The 23,456-nt window shown below is 43.1% G+C and overlaps 1 protein-coding gene and 1 long non-coding RNA gene across 7 annotated transcripts in view; one reads left to right on the top strand and one right to left on the bottom strand.

The window, feature by feature from the left end:
• The window catches only part of LOC141112228 (uncharacterized), a 183,327-nt gene extending 181,485 nt beyond the window's left edge, over positions 1 to 1,842 (bottom strand). For both annotated transcript variants that reach the window (XR_012236553.1, XR_012236554.1), the window contains exon 1: positions 1,593 to 1,842. This is a non-coding gene — a long non-coding RNA (uncharacterized lncRNA). The remainder of the gene's footprint in view (positions 1 to 1,592) is intronic.
• Positions 1 to 23,456, top strand: part of CHID1 (chitinase domain containing 1) — a 1,258,939-nt gene that overhangs the window by 1,023,764 nt on the left and 211,719 nt on the right. The window lies entirely within an intron of this gene.

Here is a 23,456-nt window from a genome sequence, read left to right as displayed (position 1 = left end):
ATACTGCCCTGCGGTCCAGTCTCGGAATGGAGGGGATCATGCTCTGCTTCAGTATGTCACAGTACATCTGAACCAAATAAGTTTATCTTGGTCTCATCAGACCACAGGACATGGTTCCAGTAATCCATGTCCTTAGTCTGCTTGTCTTCAGCAAACTGTTCGCAGGCTTTCTTGTGCATCATCTTTAGAAGAGGCTTCCTTCTGGGACGACAGCCATGCAGACCAGTTTGATGCGGTGTGCAGCGTATGGTCTGAGCACTGACAGGCTGACCCCCCCACTCCTTCAACCTCTGCAGCAATGCTGGCAGCACTCATATGTCTATTTCCCAAAGACAACCTCTGGATATGACGCTGAGCCGTGCACGCAACTTCTTTGGTCGACCATGGCGAAGCCTGTTCTGAGTGTAACCTGTCCTGTTAAACCGCTGTATGGTCTTGGCCACTGTGCTGCAGCTCAGTTTCAGGGTCTCGGCAATCTTCTTATAGCCTAGGTCATCTTTATGTAGAGCAACAATTCTTTTTTTCAGACCCACAGAGTTTTTTTGCCATGAGGTGCCAAGTTGAATTTCCAGTGACCAGTATGAGAGAGTGAGAGCGATAACACCAAATTGAACACACCTGCTCCCCATTCACACCTGAGACCTTGTAACACTAATGAGTCACATGACAACGGGGAGGGAAAATGGCTAATTGGGCCCAATATGGACATTTTCGCTTAGGGGTCTACTCACTTTTGTTGCCAGCGGTTTAGACATTAATGGCTGTGTGTTGAGTTATTTTGAGGGGACAGCAAATTTTCACTGTTATACAAGCTGAATTCTCACAACTTTACATTGTAGCAAAGTGTCATTTCTTTAGTGTTGTCACATGAAAAGATATAATAAAATATATACAAAAATGTGAGGGGTGTACTCACTTTTGTGAGATACTGTATTTCAACTTAAGGAAAACTTTACAATTTTTAATATATGTTTGTAAGCCACATCTACTCAGATATTTTCAGGTGATGTACTAAAAATAAATGATGTTAATCTATATGAGTGCTTTTTAGTGCTAATCAGTGAAGCTGTGGATGATAACAAGAATGGCACATAAGTGCATTATATCATGACTGACATTTCTGTCTGTTAATCGCAGCCTAATGCACTGTAAAACACAGTGTTCTTTATGAAGGGACACACCGCTACTGCATGTAGATGCTTATCAACTCAAAATGTGATCAAGTGAGTTCAAGAGTACAGGGTCACTCACGGTTTGCTGCTGAGTATCTATTATTTTCGGTCTCAAAACTCCAAATGCATTAGTGGCTTAAAACATCAACCATGGTTACATCCACTTACACAGTGGACAGCGAATAAACCCATATTTCATGGTAGCTGGAACCACAGCCAACTTGAACCACATACAGGACGTGAAAATTCTCTGTTCTAATATTAATATTTCCTATAAATTTAACAATTAAACAGTACATACTGTTCAGATGTATGCCATTTAACTGTTGTTAAAAATCCGTCAAATTGTGTTTTTGAAAAAAAAAAAACCCTGCAAGAAACATACAAATAAGTATGGCAAATTATTATAAAATTATTTACCTCTAGTGATTCCGGGCACTTTCGATTCACTGCACAAGGTTATGAAGTTTGCCTAAATGTATTTCATTTTATTCATGGATTTTTGGTTGAACAGGATTGACGTATTCCTTTCTTCAGCATATGTAACATCTATAAAATCGGAATTCAGTTGGCAAAGATTATGGTAAATCTATATAAATCTCCATTCACACTTGCGATTAAGGACAGACTATGAACTCCTGTGCTATACTCAGAAGGATTTATGCAAACAGTTGCTATGGAGGCAAGCCGTATACATGAGGAAATAAAAGGCTGACAGTGCTACAGCCGTTGGCATGCAATCAAATAACAGACAATTGCCTACAGATGATTGGCCATGGATGCAAACTGTTGCATCCAGGGCTGATCATCCACAGGTAATTTCTGCATGTCCGAATACATGCCACAAATGGCTGGGTGCTGTCAGCGTTTCATTGCTTTGTATAGGGCTTCCTGCCCTAGCAGTTGTTTGTGCAAACCCCTCTGAGTCTTCTGCAGGAATTCGTAGTCTGGCCCTAACCGCAAGTGTGAATGTCGCAGGTTTTCTTTCCTATGCACGGTCTCAGATTTTGAGAAAGACTTGACGTAGGAAATAACAAAAAGTTGGGGCTGGATTAGACTTTCAGAAACTACATTCTAACTTTTTGTAGTACAGGTAAAGGAAACATGGCAGTTTTAAAAAAAAGCTACGTTTACAGTATATAAACAGTTGATAATGGTTAATCATATGCACACTGAAGTAGCAAAAATACTTTCCATTTCTGTTTCTGTTTCTTCCTTCTGGCAAGCTGGTATTATTGCAGTCTATTGCAGTATGAGTGCCCAGGAGATTAGACATCCCCCAGCAGACAAAAATCCTGCTTCAACATTTACCAATTCACTAAACTTGAAGAGAAAAATATAAGGGTTCATGTTTGAGAATCGCCTCCTCACCTGCTTCAGAATTCTGGAGAAACTGGGTTCACCAATAAAGCATGCAATGAGAGGCTAGTATAGTGGCATTCCTTGTCAAATGCAAAACTGCCAACATTTGCTCAACCCAGTCAAATCTCTATTTGTCCTCATCTCTAGGAGGGACAGGGCTCTGATACAGTAAAAAGAAAAAAAAAAAAAAAAAAAAGGATTACAGGACAGATCCTTCCTCACTACCTTCTCATCGGACTGCTCATTCTTCTGGTTCTGGTTCTGAAGAGAGAGATGAGGCTAGAATGATTAAAATGAGATACCACCTTACTGATTTTACCTTCACCACGTAACATCTATAGGTCATGAGTTCTGACCAAAGTCATTTGTAGCTGTCAAAGAGTTTTGCACACAAATTAGCAGCTGAGCAATGTGTGTGGACATTTTGGGATAACAAGATGACACCATTATTGGTTGCAGTAGTGCTACTTTTCCTCTGTTCTTGATTATCTAACACCTTTAAAAACACAGATCCACAATTTCAAAATGCCAAATACATTAAAGGGTAGTTCACCTTTAGCAAAAAAACTGCTTATGCCCTAAGGGCGTATGTAGATAAAACAAATTGTACAGCTCTAACTAATGTTGTATAATGCCCTTGCTATAGGTGTAGGCCATTTATGTACATCCTGAAGTCTTACTGGAATACGCTCAGGACATTGCTAGGATGTTGCTGAGTGAGGCCTAGTCATCACTGCTCACCTGCACCATCATAGGAGTGAGCTCTCAAAAGCTGAGCTCAGAGCTACTGCATTAGGGGAGAGAAAGAGTATATGAAGGGTGCTTCAATTAGAGAAAAAGCTCATTGCTGTGATGGTGGAGGTGAACCGTAACGACTAGGCCTCATGTAGCAATGTCCTAGCAACATCCTGGGAGTATTCCAGTCAGGTTTGGGAGGCCTACACCCAACTTTATTGAACTTTATTCAGAGCTGCACAGTTTGTTTTTCTTTACAGATCCCCCTTATCTGCTGCTGCATAGGTAGTTTTTTTTTTTTTGTAAAGGCGAACTAACCCTTTAAGGCAAACTTTTTGGTAACCTGCGGCGAATCTGAAATTTACCACATTATAAATAGTGAATATTGGAGTAACCAATTTTCCACTTTAAAGAACAGTCATTTCCTGAAATTGATGAATGTCGATAATTGTGGCTCCACCTGGCAAAAGTTTTTTATAGGTACAGTGAAAAGATTTGCTTGTGAAAGAGCACTACATTACATGCCCATTATTTCTGAAGTAAAGAGTGAAGCTAGTAACTTTCTTAACATTTTAATTACACTTATTTTAACAGTTTGAACATCATGAAGTATTCCAAATACAGGGTTTTTGGAAAAAAACAAAAATTAATGAAGATGATCATTGCTCAAAATCAGGGACATTTCCATGGAGAAATATTATCAGCCAACTTCAAAATCAATGAAACAGGGGAAGCTGTCAGAGACAGTTGGCAGTACTGGTGTTAAAGACAGCGAGAGAGATGTGTACTTTTACTATGTATTTTATTAATTCCTGTCAGTGATCTCATTAAAAAAAATACTGTGGTAAATCTGCCATTACCTTCAGTGAAAATTATTAGCATCTCTGTCTATATAGGCAACTGATTTACAGTATCTCACAAAAGTGAGTACACCCCCCACATTTTTATAAATATTTTATTATATCTTTTCATGTGACAACACTGAAGAAATGACACATGGCTACAATGTAAAGTAGTGAGTGTACAGCTTGTATAACAGTGTAAATTTGCTGTCCCCTCAAAATAACTCAACACACAGCCATTAATGTCTAAACCACTGGCAACAAAAGTGAGTACACCCCTAAGTTAAAATGTCCAAATTGGGCCCCATTAGCCATTTTCCCTCCCCGGTGTCATGTGACTCATTAGTGCTACAAGGTCTCAGGTGTGAATGGGGAGCAGGTGTGTTCAATTTGGTGTTATCGCTGTCACTCTCTCATACTGGTCACTGGAAATTCAACATGGCACCTCATGGCAAAAAACTCTCTGTTGGTCTGAAAAAAAGAATTGTTGCTCTACATAAAGATGACCTAGGCTATAAGAAGATTGCCGAGACCTGAGCTGCAGCACGGTGGCTAAGACCATACAGTGGTTTAACAGGACAGGTTACACTCAGAACAGGCTTCGCCATGGTTGACCAAAGAAGTTGAGTGCACATGCTCAGTGTTATATCCAGAGGTTGTCTTTGGGAAATAGACGTATGAGTGCTGCCAGCATTGTTGCAGAGGTTGAAGGGGTGGGGGGTCAGCCTGATAGTGCTCAGACCATACGCCACACACCGCATCAAATTGGTCTGCATCGCTGTCGTTCCAGAAGGAAGCCTCTTCTAAAGATGATGCACAAGAAAGCCTGCAAACAGTTTGCTGAAGACAAGCAGACTAAGGACATGGATTACTGGAACCATGTCCTGTGGTCTGATGAGATCAAGATAAACTTATTTGGTTCAGATGGTGTCAAGCGTGTGTGGCAGCAACCAGGTGAGGAGTACAAAGATAAAGGTGAGGAGTACAAAGTGTGGCTTCCCTACAGTCAAGCATGGTAATGGGAGTGTTATGGTCTGGGGTTGCAGGAGTGCTGCCGGCACTGGGGAGCTACAGTTCATTGAGGGAACCATGATCATAACATAACGACCCCAAACGCACCTCCAAGATGACCACTGCCTTGCTAAAGAAGCCGAGGGTAAAGGTGATGGACTGGCCAAGCATGTCTCCAGACCTAAACTCTATTGAGCATCTGTGGGACATCCTCAAATGGAAGGTGAAAGAGCGCAAGGTCTCTAACATCCACCAGCTCCGTGTTTTGTCAGGAGTTGGTGTCAGGAGTCTGTCTGTCAGGAGTTTGCAGCCTCCCCTAATAGATTCCCTAGAGGGCTAATTTAAATAAATACAAAAAATGGGGTAAGTGGCGCTCCCTAATAAGGTAAGGTAATAATGTATGTTTAAACACCCCAAACAAAAATTACCGTAAACCTCTACCACTATGTGAATTAAAATAAAATAGTGTATATATAATTATAGTGAAAATAGTGAATCATATATGTGTCACCATAGTTTATAATCACGTGGAGAAATTATATGTGCATCTATCAAACGTAGACAAATGATGTTTGTACATCTGTGTAAACTAATCACCAAGTCCAAACTCAAAAAATAAATAAATAAATAAATAAGAATAAAAATAAAAGTGCATCAAAAATCATATGAAACAGCAATAAACCAGTGCATCAAAGTCCAAAAACAGACAAACCAAACAAAAATGGTGAGCCATAGAGACATGTATATAGGGATGATCCAGGTGGTAAAAAATGATGATCCAATGGCAAAGAAAGTTGCAAAACAGTCTGGTGACTTTTGTGCTCAAAGCTGGTCTAGTGACTTTGGTGCTCCCCCTATAGGTCCCCACTCACCGACTCCTCATACCCCTGCAGGGGTAATGGGCATGTATGAGTACTGGATAGTCCCCCTAGGTATTCCGTCATAGATGGGCTCCAGACCGCAGTCATCCACTCATCTCAGCCTCCATTATCACCTCAAAGAGGTTCCACAAGTTGTCCATAACTGGAGCACTCGTTGGAAGAGATATAAAGGAGCCCCATAGTGTAGTAGTTTAAAGTAAAAAGCTTTATTAAAAAACTTAAAATCACGCAGAAAAACACACTACAGTATGGAAAAAATGAAAGCAGGAAGAGCCATCCCGCAGCGTGCGCTCCAGCTGCGTTCCAGTCTCCCTGCTCGCGTACCGGAATGAAGTAGGTGCGTGCGTAGCCTCTTCTTACGCGTTTCGTCATCGATGTTGTCCATTTGACCTCCAAACATGGTGTGTATTATGGCATCCAAAGAGTCCCCTTCTGGTCTCATCTGACCAGACTATAATCTCCCAGTATTTCACAGGCTTGTCTAAATGTTGTGCAGCAAACTTTAAACAAGCTTCAACATGCTTTTTCTTCAGCAATGGAGTCTTGCATGGTGAGCGTGCATATAGGCCTCGGCAGTTGAGTGCATTACTTATTGTTATCTTTGAAACAATTGTACCCGGTTATTCCAGGTTTTCTGAAGCTCTCCACAAGTCGTCCTTGGCTCTTGCACAACTCTTCTGATGATTCTTTTTACTCCTCTGTCAGAGTTCTTGTGAGGATTACCTGGTCGTAGCTGGTTTATGGTGAAATGGAACATTTAGAAGTTTAGAAATTCTTCTGTAACCAATGCCATCAGTATGTTTTGCAACAATAAGGTTGCGAAGGTCTTGAGAGAGCTCTTTGCTTTTACTCATCAAGAGATGTTTCTAGTGTGGCACCTTGGTAATGAGACACCTTTTTATAGGCCATCAATTAAGACTGAACCAGCTTATATTAATTTGCACTGACTCGGGGCAGGATTGCTTTATAATTACTGATTTCAGCTAGTGTCTTGGCTTTCCATGCCTTTTTGCACATTCTTTTCTTATTGTGTTCAATACTTTTTCCCTGTGTCATTCCTTTTTATTACACATAACTTGTAGTTAGTGTCTGAACTTATTTGTTTTGGTTTCTTTGTATGTCTGGATTGCATGGGTTGTTACCGACATGTGGTGAAAATTTCATGTTAACAGCACCTTTAGAAATATACTTAGGGGGGGCGTGGCCTGGACATGGCTGAATAGAGACGTGAGTTGTGTGAGCTCCCGGCCGTCTCCCCTCATCTCAGCTAATTCAGCCGTTTTATGCAAGCTATGCAATCGTCCAAGAAGAGAACCGGGAAGAAGAGTGGTAAACAACCCAAAATAACCCCACAGCAGCCCTCTCCTAACGAGCTAAGGAGACGATTTCAGCTCTCCCTTCTTGGCTCACCGGAACTTAAGATGGCAGCGCCACGAGGGGAACATGCAGGGAGACAGACAGCGAGCGGATCTGTGTCACCGCAGGGAGATTCACGGGCGGACGTTTATGCTGGCTTCCCTCCGGATCTCCGCTCTGGCCTCGGTGAGTCCTCTCAACCCTTTCTTCAAACCCCCAGAGGAGATGAGGAGCTGCGCTCCATATTGCTAGCCCTACCCACTAAAGCTGACATTACAGCTCTCATAGCGACAGTAGAAGCCTCACACAGGAAAGAAATGAAAGCTGTAAAGGCAGATGTACGTGCCTTAACCACCAGATTAGAGGCAGGAGAGAGCTCTTTAGTGACATTGGAACATCGCATGTCAGCAATAGAAAGCAAACAGGAGACGCAAACGGAGGCATTACAAGAACAAGCATTGAGGCTGGAGGAGATGGAGGACCAGAGTCGCAGGAACAATTTGCGACTCAGAGGACTACCAGAGGCTACGGGACCGGAAGATTTGGCGGATGCAGCAGTGGCCATCCTCCGCAGCCTTCCAGGGCTTGACTTACCGGACCGCATCGAAATAGACAGGATCCACAGGGCCTTAGGCCCTAAACCTACTGACCCTCTGAGACCCAGAGATGTGGTCTGCAGAATCCACCACTATATTCATAAAGAACAGATTCTGCGGAAGGCCTGGGAGGCGGAAGATCCGGAACTAAACGGGGCTACAGTTAAAATCCTTCCAGACCTCTCGCGTGCAACCTTACAGAGGCGTGCGATAATGAAACCCCTTCTGGACTTGGCCAGGCGAAAGGGAGCGACATATCGATGGGGTTATCCTCTGTCTGCCACATTTAGAAAAAACCAAAGGTCTTTCACTCTACGCAAACCGGACGCACTACCAGCCTTATTCACCTTCCTGGATGCAGAGCCAATAGCTGTACCTGACTAGCTAGGCCCTCTTCCGAGACCATCCGGACGACCTGCTGCGCCAAACATGGGACAGAACTTCAAGCCTAGACAGCAAAGAAACTGCCGTCAATCCAGGGCTCCTTCTCAAGAAGACGCACGCGAGTCCTGAAACATAGACATCCCTTGTAAAGTTTGGGAATTCCATTTCCCTTTTTCTTCCTGGTCCAAAGTAACAGTGACCGAGTTATTTGTTCTTTTACGGTTGGAATGTATTGGTTAAACCTTCACTATAAGGAGCACTAATTTGCCCACGAGATACAGAAATGTGGACCCCTGGGGTGTCAAACGGGAGGTCAACTGATCCTGCGGGACACTCAGAGGAGTCCATACTCTATGCTGCTTTTAAAGTGACTCACAGATCAAGATGGAGACTGCACCTTTGAGAAGAGAACATTATGCAGAAACCACAAAGACAAGAGACTGGGGTTCTAGTCTGAGAAACCATAGCGTTGGTAAGCAAAGATGATAACTTTTACTACTTAAAGATGTGCTTAAACCTATGGGACTGCCTACTGCCACCCTGATGGTCCACGGGGAATTCCAGTTTGCTGCTCCGACATCGGTAATGGAAAAGAGGCAGCCATGGGATGCCCATGAACACTCACCCTTATACAAATATCGGTGACAAAATGGCTTACAGAACCTGTATGATGTGGTTCTATGGCAGAGCGTTTCAGCTTCTTTTTAGTGGAGTGACGAGATGCCTGCCCTGTAACCATAAAGTGATACCTCATGTAGGATTATCACTCTTTAGGATAAAATATATATCAGCACACAGAAAGGTTTAAATGTGTTAGATAACTTCTCAATCCTAATCTCAGGGGACAACAGCTAATCAGCCAAACCAACAGGAGATGGTGTGAGGTGACTGCCACTAGATGACGTGAGGGGAATTTAACCCAGGTTAATATATATGTATTGTTAAGTTTATTTGAGGTTTTAATTTTGTTTATACTCGACAATATTACAAAGAAATGACCACAAGGGTTATCTGTTTAGTATTATAGAACTTTAGAAGTTCAAAGGTCAAACGAAATGCATAGCTTTTTTCATGATTAATTATGTTAGACATGCTGGGGTGGGGGGATGGGCGGGAGGCTCTGTTCTCTGAGCCTCGTCCTACCTTGCTCCCAACTAGGCTAGCATATACTTGTGGGGGGCAAAGTTTGTGTCCCCTAGAAGTTATATGCAGAAATAACATCCCTTTAATTTAGGGGGAAATATCATAGACAGGACGCTAGGTCTTGTCTGTGTTTGGTAATTTTTTGTTTACTTTCCTTTTTCTAACTTTTCTCTTTATTTTTATTCTCTATACTTATCTTCCCCTTCCCCTTCCTCCCCCTGCTTCATCCCTACCCCCCCCCCCCTTTTTTTTCTCCCTCTTTCCCCATCCCAATATAACATGGCAGTCAGCAAGATCAATGTGATGTCCCTTAATGTAAAAGGACTTAACATACCTGAGAAAAGACGTATATTGCTAGATGACTTAAAACGAAACCATACAGATATAGCTTTCCTCCAAGAGACACATTTTAGGACTAACAGGTTGCAATACTTACAAAATAGACACTTCCCGACAGCCTTCCACTCTATGAATCCGGACTCCAAATCTAAAGGTGTCTCTATCCTCATTTCAAGCAAGACTCCCTGGCAGCACCAGAGTTCCTTGATAGACCCGACAGGAAGATATGTCTTCCTCAAAGGCACAATTGGAGCTATAAAAGTAACGCTTGCAACCATGTATGCCCCTAATGAACAACAAGCCACATTCCTGCAAGAGACACTAGAGAAACTACGAGACTTTAGAAAAGGACATTTGATCCTAGGAGGAGACTTTAACACCCCCTTGATCCCCTCTGTAGACACGTCGTCAGGTAAAACATCATTGCCACCGAACCAACTTAAACGGATAGCTAAAACATTCTACGACCCACAACTAATAGACGTATGGCGTTTACAACACTCAGGAGAGAAAGACTTCTCATTTTATTCCCACATACATCAACTCTACACCAGAATAGACTATTTCATGATTCCACATTCACAACTTCACGCTGTTGAGCAAACATCAATTGGCAACAGGACATGGTCAGACCATGCACCAATTTTTCTGAGTTATCGCTTATCAGACACTCACTCGCCCAGACATCGTTTCTGGCGACTTAATGAAAGCCTCCTACAAATACCGGAAGTACTGGCAGATGTGACCAAAACTCTAAATCTCTATTTCCAAGAGAATGACCAAGCAGACTGTGACCCAGGGATACTGTGGGAGGCCCATAAGGTAGTTCTGAGAGGTACCCTTATTTCACATGGAGCCCGCATTAAAAAAGAAAGAAATAAAAAGCTTTCCCAACTCTTACAGGAACTGGCCACTTTAGAAGCCAGACACAAACACGCCCCAACTCAAGCATCAGAAACACAGTTATCGACCATTAGACGACAAATCACAGATATCCTACAGCATAGAGCAAAGGCAGTCCTACAAAGTGGTCGAACAAAGACCTACGAGTTTGGGGATAAATGTGGGAAACTTTTAGCTAAAACGGTCAGAAGCCATAATCAGTCGACCTATATCCCTCACATTACCACATCGGGCGGTAAAAAAGCATCCCTACCTACACATATAACTGAGGAATTCCGGCAGTTTTACTCCAAATTGTTGTACAATCTGTCACAGGGAACCCCCTCCAATGCAATGATTGAGGAATACATTCGATCTTCCCAAATGTCAACCCTTGCCCAGGAGCTTAGAGAAGAACTGGACTCACACATAACCATAACAGAAATTCAGAATGCCATAAAGACAATGAAACCGGGCAAAGCCCCAGGCCCAGACGGCTATACTTTACAATATTACAAAACCTTTTTGCCGATTCTGGGGTCTCGTTTGGTTACACTATATAACAAGATTGGAACGGGGGCAGTTTTTGCAAGGGAAACTTTGGGTGCTCATATCTCGATAATCCATAAAGAGGGGAAAGACCCAACAGCATGCGGGAGCTACAGACCCATATCTCTATTGAACCTAGACCTTAAGATCTTCACTAAAGTTCTTGCTGTCAGGTTGGCGCAACACCTCCAGAATCTTATTCACCTAGACCAGGTTGGTTTTATACCCTCTAGGGATGCTAGGGACAGTACTACGAAAGTGCTGAATCTGCTATATATATCTAGAACTAAGAAGACCCCTTGTGTCCTTATTAATACGGACGCAGAAAAGGCCTTCGACCGTGTCAGTTGGCCTTTTATGAATGCGGTACTCAGACACATAGGCCTAGGAGAGGTGATGCTCAACCGGATAGCGGGTATTTACTCCTCTCCCACAGCACGAGTAAAGACGAACGGTGTTCTGTCGGACCCCTTTATAATTACAAATGGGACAAGACAGGGATGCCCTCTATCCCCCCTCCTATTTGCACTTTCTCTTGAGCCATTTCTTTCCAAAATTAGGTTAAATCCTGACATACACGGAATATCAGTAGGGCCCTCGCAACATAAGGTATCAGCGTATGCAGACGATCTACTTTTCTCGTTAACAGACCCAGTAGTGTCCCTACCCAACCTACTAAAAGAATTTGAAATCTATGGGAAACTATCAAATTTAAAAATTAACTTTTTAAAATCAGAAGCCATGGGTATATCTATACCAACCACCGATCTCACAAATTTACAATCAAGCTTTCGGTTTAAGTGGACCACTTCTGCCCTGACCTATCTGGGCACGAAGATACCACCGGATCCGGAACTGATATATGACAGTAACTTCCCCCCCTATTAACGAGAGTCAGATTATTATTGGAAGAATGGAATAAGGGTCTACACTCTTGGTTTGGGAGGTGTAATCTAATTAAAATGTGTGTACTGCCCAAGTTCCTGTACCTGTTTCAAGCCCTGCCAATCAAAATACCCCCTACATACTTCAGACGCGTCCAGACTCTCTTCACTTGTTTTGTTTGGGCAAATAAGAAACCGCGTATTCCCAGAGCACAATTATCCAGGCCTAAACACCACGGAGGGATAGCACTTCCGGACATCCAGAAATATTATTTCGCAACGCATTTAAGTAGGGTAATAGATTGGAATAGGAACAAGGACCATAAATTATGGACACAAATTGAGCAACATCAAACAGACGTACCTCTAGAATCAGCATTATGGTGCTATGATTCACTTTCACTAGAACTGAAATCCCACCCCTTTATAGGTAACACCATACGGCAATGTCTCCACCCCACTTTACAAACGTCAGTACCGACCACAGAATCCCCCCATGACCCCGATTTTGGGAAATCCAAAATTCCTCCCGGGAATGTCACCTGGACACTTCCAGACATTGAGAAACTCTGGATGCACTAGAGCTTTACGGTTTGTGACGCAAGACAGATGGCCATCCATGACAGAATTACTAGATCCAGCCGGTTTGTTTAAACTTACATTCTGGAATGCAGTCAAAATCCACCATTTTTTTGAAACAATCCCAAACCTGCAATCCTACACTAGACCCCTGACGACGTTCGAGGATCTATGCTCAGACACAGAACCGATCAAACAGTTACTATCCCAGATGTACACTCTATTGAACACACCGGTACAAACGCCCGATCTACCATGTATTACAAAATGGGAAAAAGACCTTCAATGTACTTTCACAGCAGTCCAGAAACAAAATATGATAGTTCTTTCCCTTAAATCCTCCATCTGCACTAAAATACAGGAGACAAATTTCAAAATCTTGACCAGGTGGTATTTAACACCTGGTCGCTTGCATTCTATGTTTACTGAATCATCAAAATACTGTTGGAGATGCCAGAGGGAGGTGGGAACGATTCTACATGTGTTTTGGTCCTGTCCTCACTTGACAAATTTCTGGACTGCTGTTCGCTCCATCTCTCAGAAGTTCACTGAATTTCAGATTCCGAATGACCCAGCATTTTTCTTACTACATGTATCCTCTATCCCGCTAAAAGCCTATAAAAAATCTATACTAAGACACCTAACGAATGCAGCGAAATCCTGCATACCCACATTATGGAAACAACAAGCCCCCCCACCATATCACTGTGGTTACGGAAAGTGGAAGACATAAATAAACTGGAAGACCTAATTCTGACATCACAAAATAGACAAACAACTTACCAAAAAACATGGGCACTGTGGAGTATGTTCAAATATTCAGAGGAAGGTAGGGTCCTATTTGGAAACCCGAATTAATTAATAGACCCAATATATGTAACGGGTGGCACACAAACTAAAGTCCCCAATTGATCATTATGACATCCTGACGACCTCCCCTTTCCCCTCCCAGTTCCCTCCCCAACTTTCCTTACCTCTCTTTCTTCATTCTTTTCTTCTATCTGTTTTTTCTTATTTTATTTTGTAGTACTATACTTAGGTTGCAGTCTCTTGATTGATACACATTAATAGGCATATTAAATATTGGTATAACGTGGAATAATTTAGTTGATGATCAATTTCTATACCCACAGTAATTAAAAAGGTTAAGAGGTAACAGCAACAGAAGATATATATGTACCATTAATAACACCATGGGACAAAGTTTTCCTATTATTATGTCTGTAAGATGTTGATGTATCATTATGTTATATTATCGGGAGGCTGCGACCTTCTTTCCCCCCTCCTTTTTATTGTTTGTATTTCCGGGCATTGCCCAAATTTTTGGAAAAATTAATAAAATATATATTTGAAAAAAAAAAAAGAAATATATTTACCTAGAAAAATGGTGGCATGTTCAATACTTATTTTACCCGCTGTATATAAGAGAACCAGAGCTTTTGCTAAGTGGAAGAATGGGGTTGATAATAAAGTTGGCAGTGTCTCCACTCAGGACAGAGCCTCTGTGAACAAAGAGGATTGCCTTCCTAGGAAATTAACCAGTAATCTTATCAAAGTTATTGAGAGCAGGGGAACTACTGCAATCCACATAAAACGTTAACCATAAGTATATAGATGCACACCAGTATGGTAATAATACAAGCTTTATTTATGAAAAGATTAATGATAGTACATACGTGCAATGTACAAACAAATATTATCAGCAAAGGGCCCAACAAAAGTGCTTGTAGGTTTATGCACATATACCAGAATATACAATATAGAGTTATTTAAAATGATACCTCCATGTAAATGTTGCAGCAAAGGTCAGTTGCAGGGGCCCCTAAGAATGATTGTGATGTGGCATCTGTCTTTGTGTAGGAGACCCGAAGACAAGATCAGTGGTGTGAGAGTTCCTCCAACTGTTGTCCCACCATCCTAGAATGCAGCTTCCCACAAGCAGAAACTGTGGTATGACACTGGAACACAGAGCCGCCTACCTACCAGTGAGGGGCACTCCTTAAGGGGCGCAGGGGCGCTGCCCCCCCAATCCAATGCCAAATGCATGGATTCCAATGTTTGTTTGTTTTTTAAGCATGTGATTAGAGCCAGAGGCTCTAATAGGCTTAAAAAAAAAGAGTGGGCGCTGCATGCTGATATACGTTGGCACAATGGCAGGGGTGGGCAAATGGGTATACCTGTACGTCCTTTTTAAGAGCTGGGGATAGCAGGCATGTGCGTGCCGCCGCATACAGCTTGATCGTGCCTGCGGGACCGGCGGACTTAATGTCCGCCGTTCTTCCGGCGATCATGTCACGGAGTCTCAGAACAGGGAAGTGCCTATGTAAACAAGGCATTTCCCTGTTCTGGCTTGTGTCATGACAGAGATCGCTGTCATGTGAATTGAATCCCATCCCCCCCACAGTTAGAATCACTCCCTAGGATACACGTAACCCCTTCATCGCCCCCTAGTGGTTAACCCCTTTACTGCCAGTGTCATTTACACAGTAATCTGCATTTTTATAGCACTGATCAATGTATAAATGACAGTGGTCCCAAAATAGTGTCAGAAGTGTCCGATGAGTCCGCCATAATGTCGCAGTCCTGATAAAAATCGCATTATTAATTAAAAAAACAAAGATGCCATAAAACTATCCCCTATTTTGTAGATGCTATAACGTTTGTGCAAACCAATCAATATATACTTATTGCGATTTTTTTTTTACCAAAAATATGTAGAAGAATATATATCGGCCTAAACTGAGGAAAAAAAAATGTTTTTATATATATTTTTGGGGGATATTTATTATAGCAAAAAAGCAAAATATAATGCGTTTTTTTCAAAATTGTCGCTCTTTTTTTGTTTATAGCTGAAAAAATAAAAACCGCAGAGGTGATCAAATACCACCAAAAGAAAGCTCTATTTGTGGGAAAAAAAGGACGTCAATTTTGTTTGGGTGCAACGTCGCATGACCACGCGATTGTCAGTTAAAGCAGTGCTGAATCGCAAAAAGTGCTCTGGTCAGGAAGGGGGTAAAATCTTCTGGGGCTGAAGAGGTTAAGAATGCTTTCAAAAATAGAAGTGCTAAAAGATTTTTTTTTATCAATTAACAAAATGGAAAAAAAAAGAAAAGAAAAAAATCCAAATCAAATCAATATTTGGTGTGACCACCCCTTTCCTTCAAAACGGCATCAGTTCTTCTAGGTACCCTTGCACAGAGTTTTTAAAGGAACTTCGGCAGGTAGATTGTTCCAAACATCTTGGAGAACTAATATAATATGTTCTGTGGATGTAGGCTGCCTCAGATCCTTCTGTCTCTTTATGTAATCCCAGACAGACTCGATGATGTTGAGATCAAGGCTCTGTGGGGGCCAAAGCATAACTTCCGAGACTTCTTGTTCTTTACGCTGGAGATAATTCCCAATGACATTGGCTGTATGTTTGGGGTCGTTGTCCTTCTGCAGAATAACTTGGGCCCAATCACACCTCTCTAATGGTATGGCATAATGGATAAGTATCTGTATTTCTCAGCATTGAGGACACCATTGATCCTGACCAAATCTCAAACTCCATTTGCAGAAATGCAGCCCCAAACTTTCAAGGAACCTCCACCATGCATTACTATTGCCTACAGACACTAATTTCTCCAGCCCTTCGGCAAGCAAACTGCCTCCTGCTACAGCCATATTTTGAGTCAACTGTCCAGAGCACCTGCTGCCATTTTTCTGCACCCTAGTTCCTATATTACAAATTCTAGATGGCCCTCTGCACACTGCTACACCCTTCTCAGCAAACTATGCAATGAAAAACAGGGATATTTAGTTCACATATATTGCAATACATGTTTAAGCTGACCAACTGTGTCAAAGTAATCCCTCTTCTGGCCAGTCCTACACTGCCTTGCCATTGCAAGTGCTACGGTGGACATCATGCCAACATGAGGCATAAAGACCCAAGGTGGGGGAGAGAAACTAGGTTCAGATCTGGTCACTGACCTGCGTTAGCATAAATATAACATATATAGTGAAATTAAATCTGCATATAAAAAGCTTCTTGAAAGAAGACCAGAAGCTGTAGTGTATATTTAAAATAAACCACAGTGCAGCAAGATAACAAATTACAGGTTATGACACATCTCCGTGAGGGAAAAATATGAAAAAAAAAGAGTGAAAAGTTCAAAAGTACAATTGGTATCCAAATCGCTTAAAAAACGCCACATTCAGTTCGTGAAAAACGGAATTGCAAGAAAACGTGTGTGAAGAAGATAAGCCGTTCTTTGGTGTATCGCATCAAGGTGGAAAGGTGAAAAATGTAGGAACACTTCCAAGCCACCGATAGTTGCAGAAGAGTAGTAATGGATGTACCCTTACCAAACTTGTTGGACCTCCTATGTAGCGAGGTCATACGGGCTTGCAGATATAGCCCTCTGCAGGGACAGATGGATATCGATGTCCCGGTCCTGCTCACGAGCGCCGCCCACTCAAAGATGTTAACTCTGCTTCAGCATCAGGAGGGAGACTCGTTTTAAGCATGAACATCCGGTATCCTTTGAGTGTATTGCTGAATGCAGTCAAAGCTCCCCTGAGGGCTATCCCTGCCTACATTTGACAGATAGAACGTGAACGTCCGCACTTCTGTTGGACACTCAGGCCGAGGAATTGTTATTTGCCCTTGGCTGCCTTGGAATCGAATAGCTGGCTTTATGCTTATTGAGTCCTGGCAGTTCTGGTAGCTCTCAAATGCACCTAGGGCGCTGTCGGTGAGCTTGACGTGGAAGACAGAAACCCTCCCTCCGACCCTTCCACAAGACAGCCCGTAACTCCGTTCCAGGAAGCTTTTTATATGCAGATTTAATTTAACTATATATGTTATATTTATGCTAGAGCACAATGTTAAGTTTATATATGGTTTTTACACTTTATTGATATTTGAAGTATTTTGTTGCAGCTGCACCTTGTATTTCAAACATTTCATTTTCAATTGCCGTTTGCTCATTAGCGCAGGTTTCTCTTACAAAATTGTTTAGTCACTGACCTGCGTTGTAACAGAGAAAAGATATACCTGTGCTCAAATCCAATAGCTTGTACATGTATTTGAACTATCAGGTGCAAATATATATGAACTAAATATCCCTGTTTTTCATTGCATAGTTTGATGGGTAGGGTGTAGCAGTGTGCAGAGGGCCATCCAGAATTTGTAGTGTTAATGTGGTTGTTATAACCGAAGGACTCCGCATGCACTGTCACTTTAAGATTGGCTCCACCCAGGAGTGATGACAAGGGTCAAGGGGCATGGAAGCCATCTTAGAGGGAAGTGAGGACCTGCATGTTATGCAACACAATGTAAGGGGAGCATACTAAGAGATACCTGTCCTGAGACGCATGTTGGAGTGTACCGTGAGTACTAAAATAAACATTGGTTGTTCCAGACCAGAGTCTTGTGTTTCTCACAACTCCGATAATATAACAGTGGCGATGAGGATGGGATTTACAAAGTTGCTATCAGTCTGAGAGAGAGAGACAAAGGCAGTGTGGATTGCCACCTGGATAAAAGCACTCACAGAGCCCAGCAAGAAAATGACTTTGATCGGGACATTAAGTGAATTTGATGGAGAACAGACATCCTGCGCTGAGAGACTGGAACAGTATTTCAGTGCAAATGCCATCCCAGATGACAGGCAAGTAGCTGTATTTCATACAGTGGTTGGTGCTAAGACATATGACACTTTTGGGGATCTCCTTTCCCCTGTAATACCAGCAACTAAGACATTGGCAGAGCTCCTGACACTGTTAGAGGATCACTTCCAGCCTAAACTACTAGAGATCACAGAAAGATTTTGGTTCTATCAGCGGCAGCAGCAGCCAGGTGAAGAAATTAAGGCTTATGTGCTCGCCTTTCGCAGACTAGCCAAAAGAGACTGTTAACAGAGAAAGAACTTACCCTTACTGCCGCTTCACACAGGGGCAACACGACTTGCAGGCCGACTCACTGAGGCGACTTGCACACGACTTCAGCGGCGACTTGCAAAACGACTTCTGTATAGAAGTCAATGCAAGTTGCCTGAAGTCGCCCCAAAAATAGTACAGGAACCTTTTTCTAAGTCGGAGCGACTTGCGTCGCTCCTATTAGAACGGTTCCGTAGTACAGAACGACACGCGACTTGTCAGGCGGCTAAATCCCACAAGCTTCTAACAATCAACACCCACAAGGGACTGTATGAATACAATCGGATGGTGTTTGGTGTAGCCTCTGCCCCAGCCATTTGGCAATGAAAAATGGATGAGATATATGTGGACATTCCTTTCACGCAGTGGCTGCTAGATGGTATGCTCATCACGGGACTGACGAACCAGGAACACAAGCGGAACATGGAGATTATGTTGGCAAGAATCCAAGAGCAGGGTATAAAAGTGAACTTCATGGTGCCTAAATTGGAGTTTTGTGGCCACCTTGTGGATGCGGAGAGTATCCACAGCACGGAAGCCAAGGTTGATGCTTTAGTCAAAGCTCCAACCAACGTCCAGTAGCTGTGATCATACCTTGGCTTGCTGAACTATTACCACAAATTCCTGCCTAATATAGCAAACACCTTGTTTCCGTTGAACAAGCTTTTGGAGAAACACTCCAGATAGGACTGGTTGGCTGCATGCCAACATGCTTTTAAAGTTTCTAAGCAGAAGCTGTTGGCGTCCCGCATGCTCGCGCACTATGACCTCCAGAAACCTCTCACCTTGGCTTTTGATGCCTCACCCTATGTCTGGGAGCTGTACTATCTCAGATCTTACCAGATGGGTTAGAAAAACCAGTGGCATTCACCTACAGGTCCTTGAAAAAAACAGAAAGCAATTACTCTTACTATACTTCTATATGGGCAATTAAAGTGGTTGTAAACCCTTACAACACACATTTTGCTACAGGTAAGCCTATAATAAGGCTTACCTGTAGCTACCCTGGATATCTCCTAAACCTGAACGGTTTAGGCGATATCCCCTGTATTTGCATGTGCCGTCATCGGCACATGCGCACTGAAGCAAACTGAAGCAATGGCATGTATGTGCCGTTGCTTCAATGAGTGTGCCATTACCGGTGGTTCCCACGCGCATGCACGGGAGTGACGTCATCGCGGCTCCGGCCAATCACAGCGCCGGAGCCCATGATACCCGGAAATAACTCTGGGAGCGATTTTGGCCGCCAGAGCAGTGTACAAGGACGGCTGCAGGGGCTTCGATCTCAGGTAAGTAATTCTTAATGAGCTAGTATGCTATGCATACTAGCTCATTATGCCTTTGTTTTGCAGGGGTTTTTTTTTGTCCTAGGGTTTACAACCACTTTACAACCACTTTAAGAAGTTTCATCTTTACCTGTATGGTAGGGAATTCACAATACTGACGGGCCATAAACCACTCCTTCAGATCTTTAGCCCTAACAAAGGCATCTCTCAGATGCCTGCGGCCTGCCTCCAACGCTATGCCCTTCTTGGGAGCATACAGCTACAAAATCCAGTATTGCGTTCATGATGCTAATACGAATGCGGATGCAATGTCCCGACTGACGGGGACGTTGATGGACTCTTCCCCACCGGTCAACAGTTGTCATTACATCAGCCTGTCCTTCTTGTCTTCTGGGGAGATAGCAGCCTATACAGCCAAGGACTCCTTCCTGAAACCAATACTTACCTGGGTATGGTCCGGTTGGCCTGAAACCGTCACACAGGATTATGAACCTTATTTCCATAGGCATATGGAATTAACTGTGGCTGGCAACTGTGTTTTATGGGGAGTCAACAGACCCTCCGGACACACATTCTGGGCATCCTGAGGGCACATGTATGAAACAAAAGGCCAGAGGCTATGTGTGGTGGCCGAACTTAGACACAGATTACACGACATATGTGAATGCTTGTGCTGAATGTGCATAAACTGCACGAGACCCTCCTCGAGGGTGCGTCCAGCCCTGGACTTGGCCCATGGTTCCCTGGTTTTGCCCACACTTGGACTGTGCAGACCCGATCAGAGGACACACCTTCTTGATTATAGTTGATGCCCATTCAAAGTGGCCTGAGGTCATTCCCATTACTCAGCCAACAACTAAGGTGACAATTTCCATACTGTTACATCTCACTGCTACGTTTGGATACCCCAGCGAAATTGTCACAGAGAACGGGGCACAATTCACCAGTCATGAGTTTCAGAGTTTCCTGACTGCCCAACATCAGGGAAGTAAGCATGATGTTTCTTTCATCTGCTGCATTGTTTCCTTGGCTGACATAGTTACATAGTTAGTAAGACTGAATAAAGACACCAGTCCATCCAGTTCAACCTGAGTGAGTGTGGGTGGGTGCGTGTCTACAATTGTCCCAATCCCTATGTATTGTGTCTCAGTAAGATGCTCATCTATTATTATTATTTATTTAAGGTACCCATATAGCGCCGTCAATTATTACGCATCGCTCCACACATACATCGCACACTTACATCGGTCCCTACCCTCAAGGAGCCCATAATCCAAGGTCCCCAATTCACATTCATATACTAGGGCCATTTTTTTTTTTCTTTTTTGTAATTCCTTTATTAGCCAAAGAAAGTTACATGTAACAGTCAAAAGAAACAGTATGTACAGTATCTCAAGTAAATAACTGGAAGAAAGGTAATCGGAGGCTGAGACTGAAGGCAATATGCTCAGAGTTGTACAGAGTATGTGGCCATAACAGCATATACTTATGTGCGTAAAGTGCTCAACGCACCACAAATGTCTAACAAACATTTATATCAATGGACAAGGCATATATGTTTCGATGAGTGAAAAATTGAGATAAACTACAATAAAACGTGTAATATACAGTAGAATGAGGTAACTTAACTTGGAATTTTCCAGGTAACGTAACGAGGGATAGTACTCCCCTGGGGCCTAAATCAGCCCAGAGATGGGGCAACATGAAAGCAAAATATAAACCAGGATAAACAGCATATCTGAAAAGCATATCCCATCACTGGGTTTCCAAGTGGTATCTAAAAAGAGGGGGGTGTAGGGCAGGGGGAACAGCCACAGTAGGGGAGTAGAGGTTGAGAGTAGGAGTCCCAGTGTGGAGGAGACTGGGTGAGAGGGGACAAAGGGAGAGAAAGAAAGGGCTTAGGAGGAAGTAGGACGGCTTCGGAGGGGCTAACTCGTACTGTATGTGCCATTTCCTGTAAATATGCGTCGGTGTACACAAAGTGGTTCCAGGGTCGCCAGGTCTCTCAGAAAGTCTCCTCCCTGTCATGCAAGGTGGCAGTGAGATCTTCCATGTCTCTCAATTCATTCACCTTGGAGTACCACAGAGCTTTCGATGGGGGGTTTTCCAATCTCCAACAGAGGGGGATGCATGCTCTGGCTGCATTTAGCAATTGGATTGTGAAAGAGGCCTTATATTTCCTGATCGGTCTATTAGAGAGATGGAGCAGGCAGGCCGCCGGGACCCCTTCTAGGTCAACATTGGTCAAGAGTTTGATCATACAGGTCACCTCGCACCAAAAGGGGGCAAGTTTGGGACAATCCCAGAAAATATGCAGCATCGTCCCTTCAGCTCCTCTGCAGCGCCAGCAAACGCTGGGGACATGTGGGAAGAAACAGTGCAAAGTGGTTGGCACTCTGTACCATCTGGTCAAGATTTTGTAACCTGTCTCCTGGATCCTTGTGGCTATAGAGGACTTCTGGGAGAAATGAAGAATCTTCTCTTTCTGGGAATCGTTAAACTGGGTGCCCAAGTCCGATTCCCATTTGGTTAGGAAGGGTGGGGTGTATCCATCCTCTGACCGAATCAGAGATGCATATATTATTGAAAGGCCATGGCAGACTGGTTCCGCCCTGCAACAGAGGAGTTCCAATTCCATCAGTTGGCGAGATGCGCCCTGTGTCCGTAAACATCCACGCAGAAAGTTGTGCAGCTGAAAACTGCTCCAGAAATCCAACAGAGGGTCTGTAGCAGATACCCCTGCCAAGGTTGGCCATCAAGGCCCACGAAGTCTCCAAGGGGGAGATTCCCACTCCTGACCAAACATTGGAAACAGGGATTCTGAAGGCCTGGAGGGAATTCCGGGTTCCAATTTTTTTTTTTTTTGGACAGAAGCCAATTAACCTACCAGCATGTCTGCGTGCGAGAGGAAACCCGAGTACCCGGAGGAAACCCACGCAGGCACAGGGAGAACATGCAAACTCCAGGCATGTAGTGTCGTGGTTGAGATTCAAACCAGCGACCCTTTTTACTGCTAGGGAGAGTGCTACCCACTACACCACTGTGCTGCCCTAACTATAGACATCTACGTCTGCGTTCCTCAATATTGCATGTTTCCTTGTGCTTCTTCAAAAGAATTTAAACAGCACATCTTGAAACTCCAATCTGCTTTAAAATATTTGCCTGGGAGAGACCTTGCTAATGCATTATACCTACCTTGTGTCTTGTTGCTGTGCTCAGTCATGCCATGGTGTTAGACCTGTGACATGAAACTGTTTTACAAAACCTTATCTTAGTAGCAGAGTTTGGCTGTTTCTCACCCAGTGTTAAGCCTCCTACACAGTTGATTCAGTTAGTGACTGTGTTTTGAGCTACATATGGAATTGATGATCATTAGCACCCGCTTGATATAATTGGTTAATCATAAACCTGGCTCTAATCCTACAAAAATCCCTAACGTTTTGCAAGTGTAAGAATTGATGCTGGTTTGAAGCCAATGTGTAGTCACAACAAATATTGATTTGATGTTTGCTCACTTTGTATTTTGTAAA

The sequence above is a fragment of the Aquarana catesbeiana genome, linkage group LG11, assembly GCF_042186555.1.
Source record: "Aquarana catesbeiana isolate 2022-GZ linkage group LG11, ASM4218655v1, whole genome shotgun sequence".
NCBI classification, from domain to species: domain Eukaryota; kingdom Metazoa; phylum Chordata; class Amphibia; order Anura; family Ranidae; genus Aquarana; species Aquarana catesbeiana.
The sequence above is the reverse complement of the archived record's forward strand: the minus strand, read 5'-3'. Positions and strand labels throughout refer to the sequence as shown.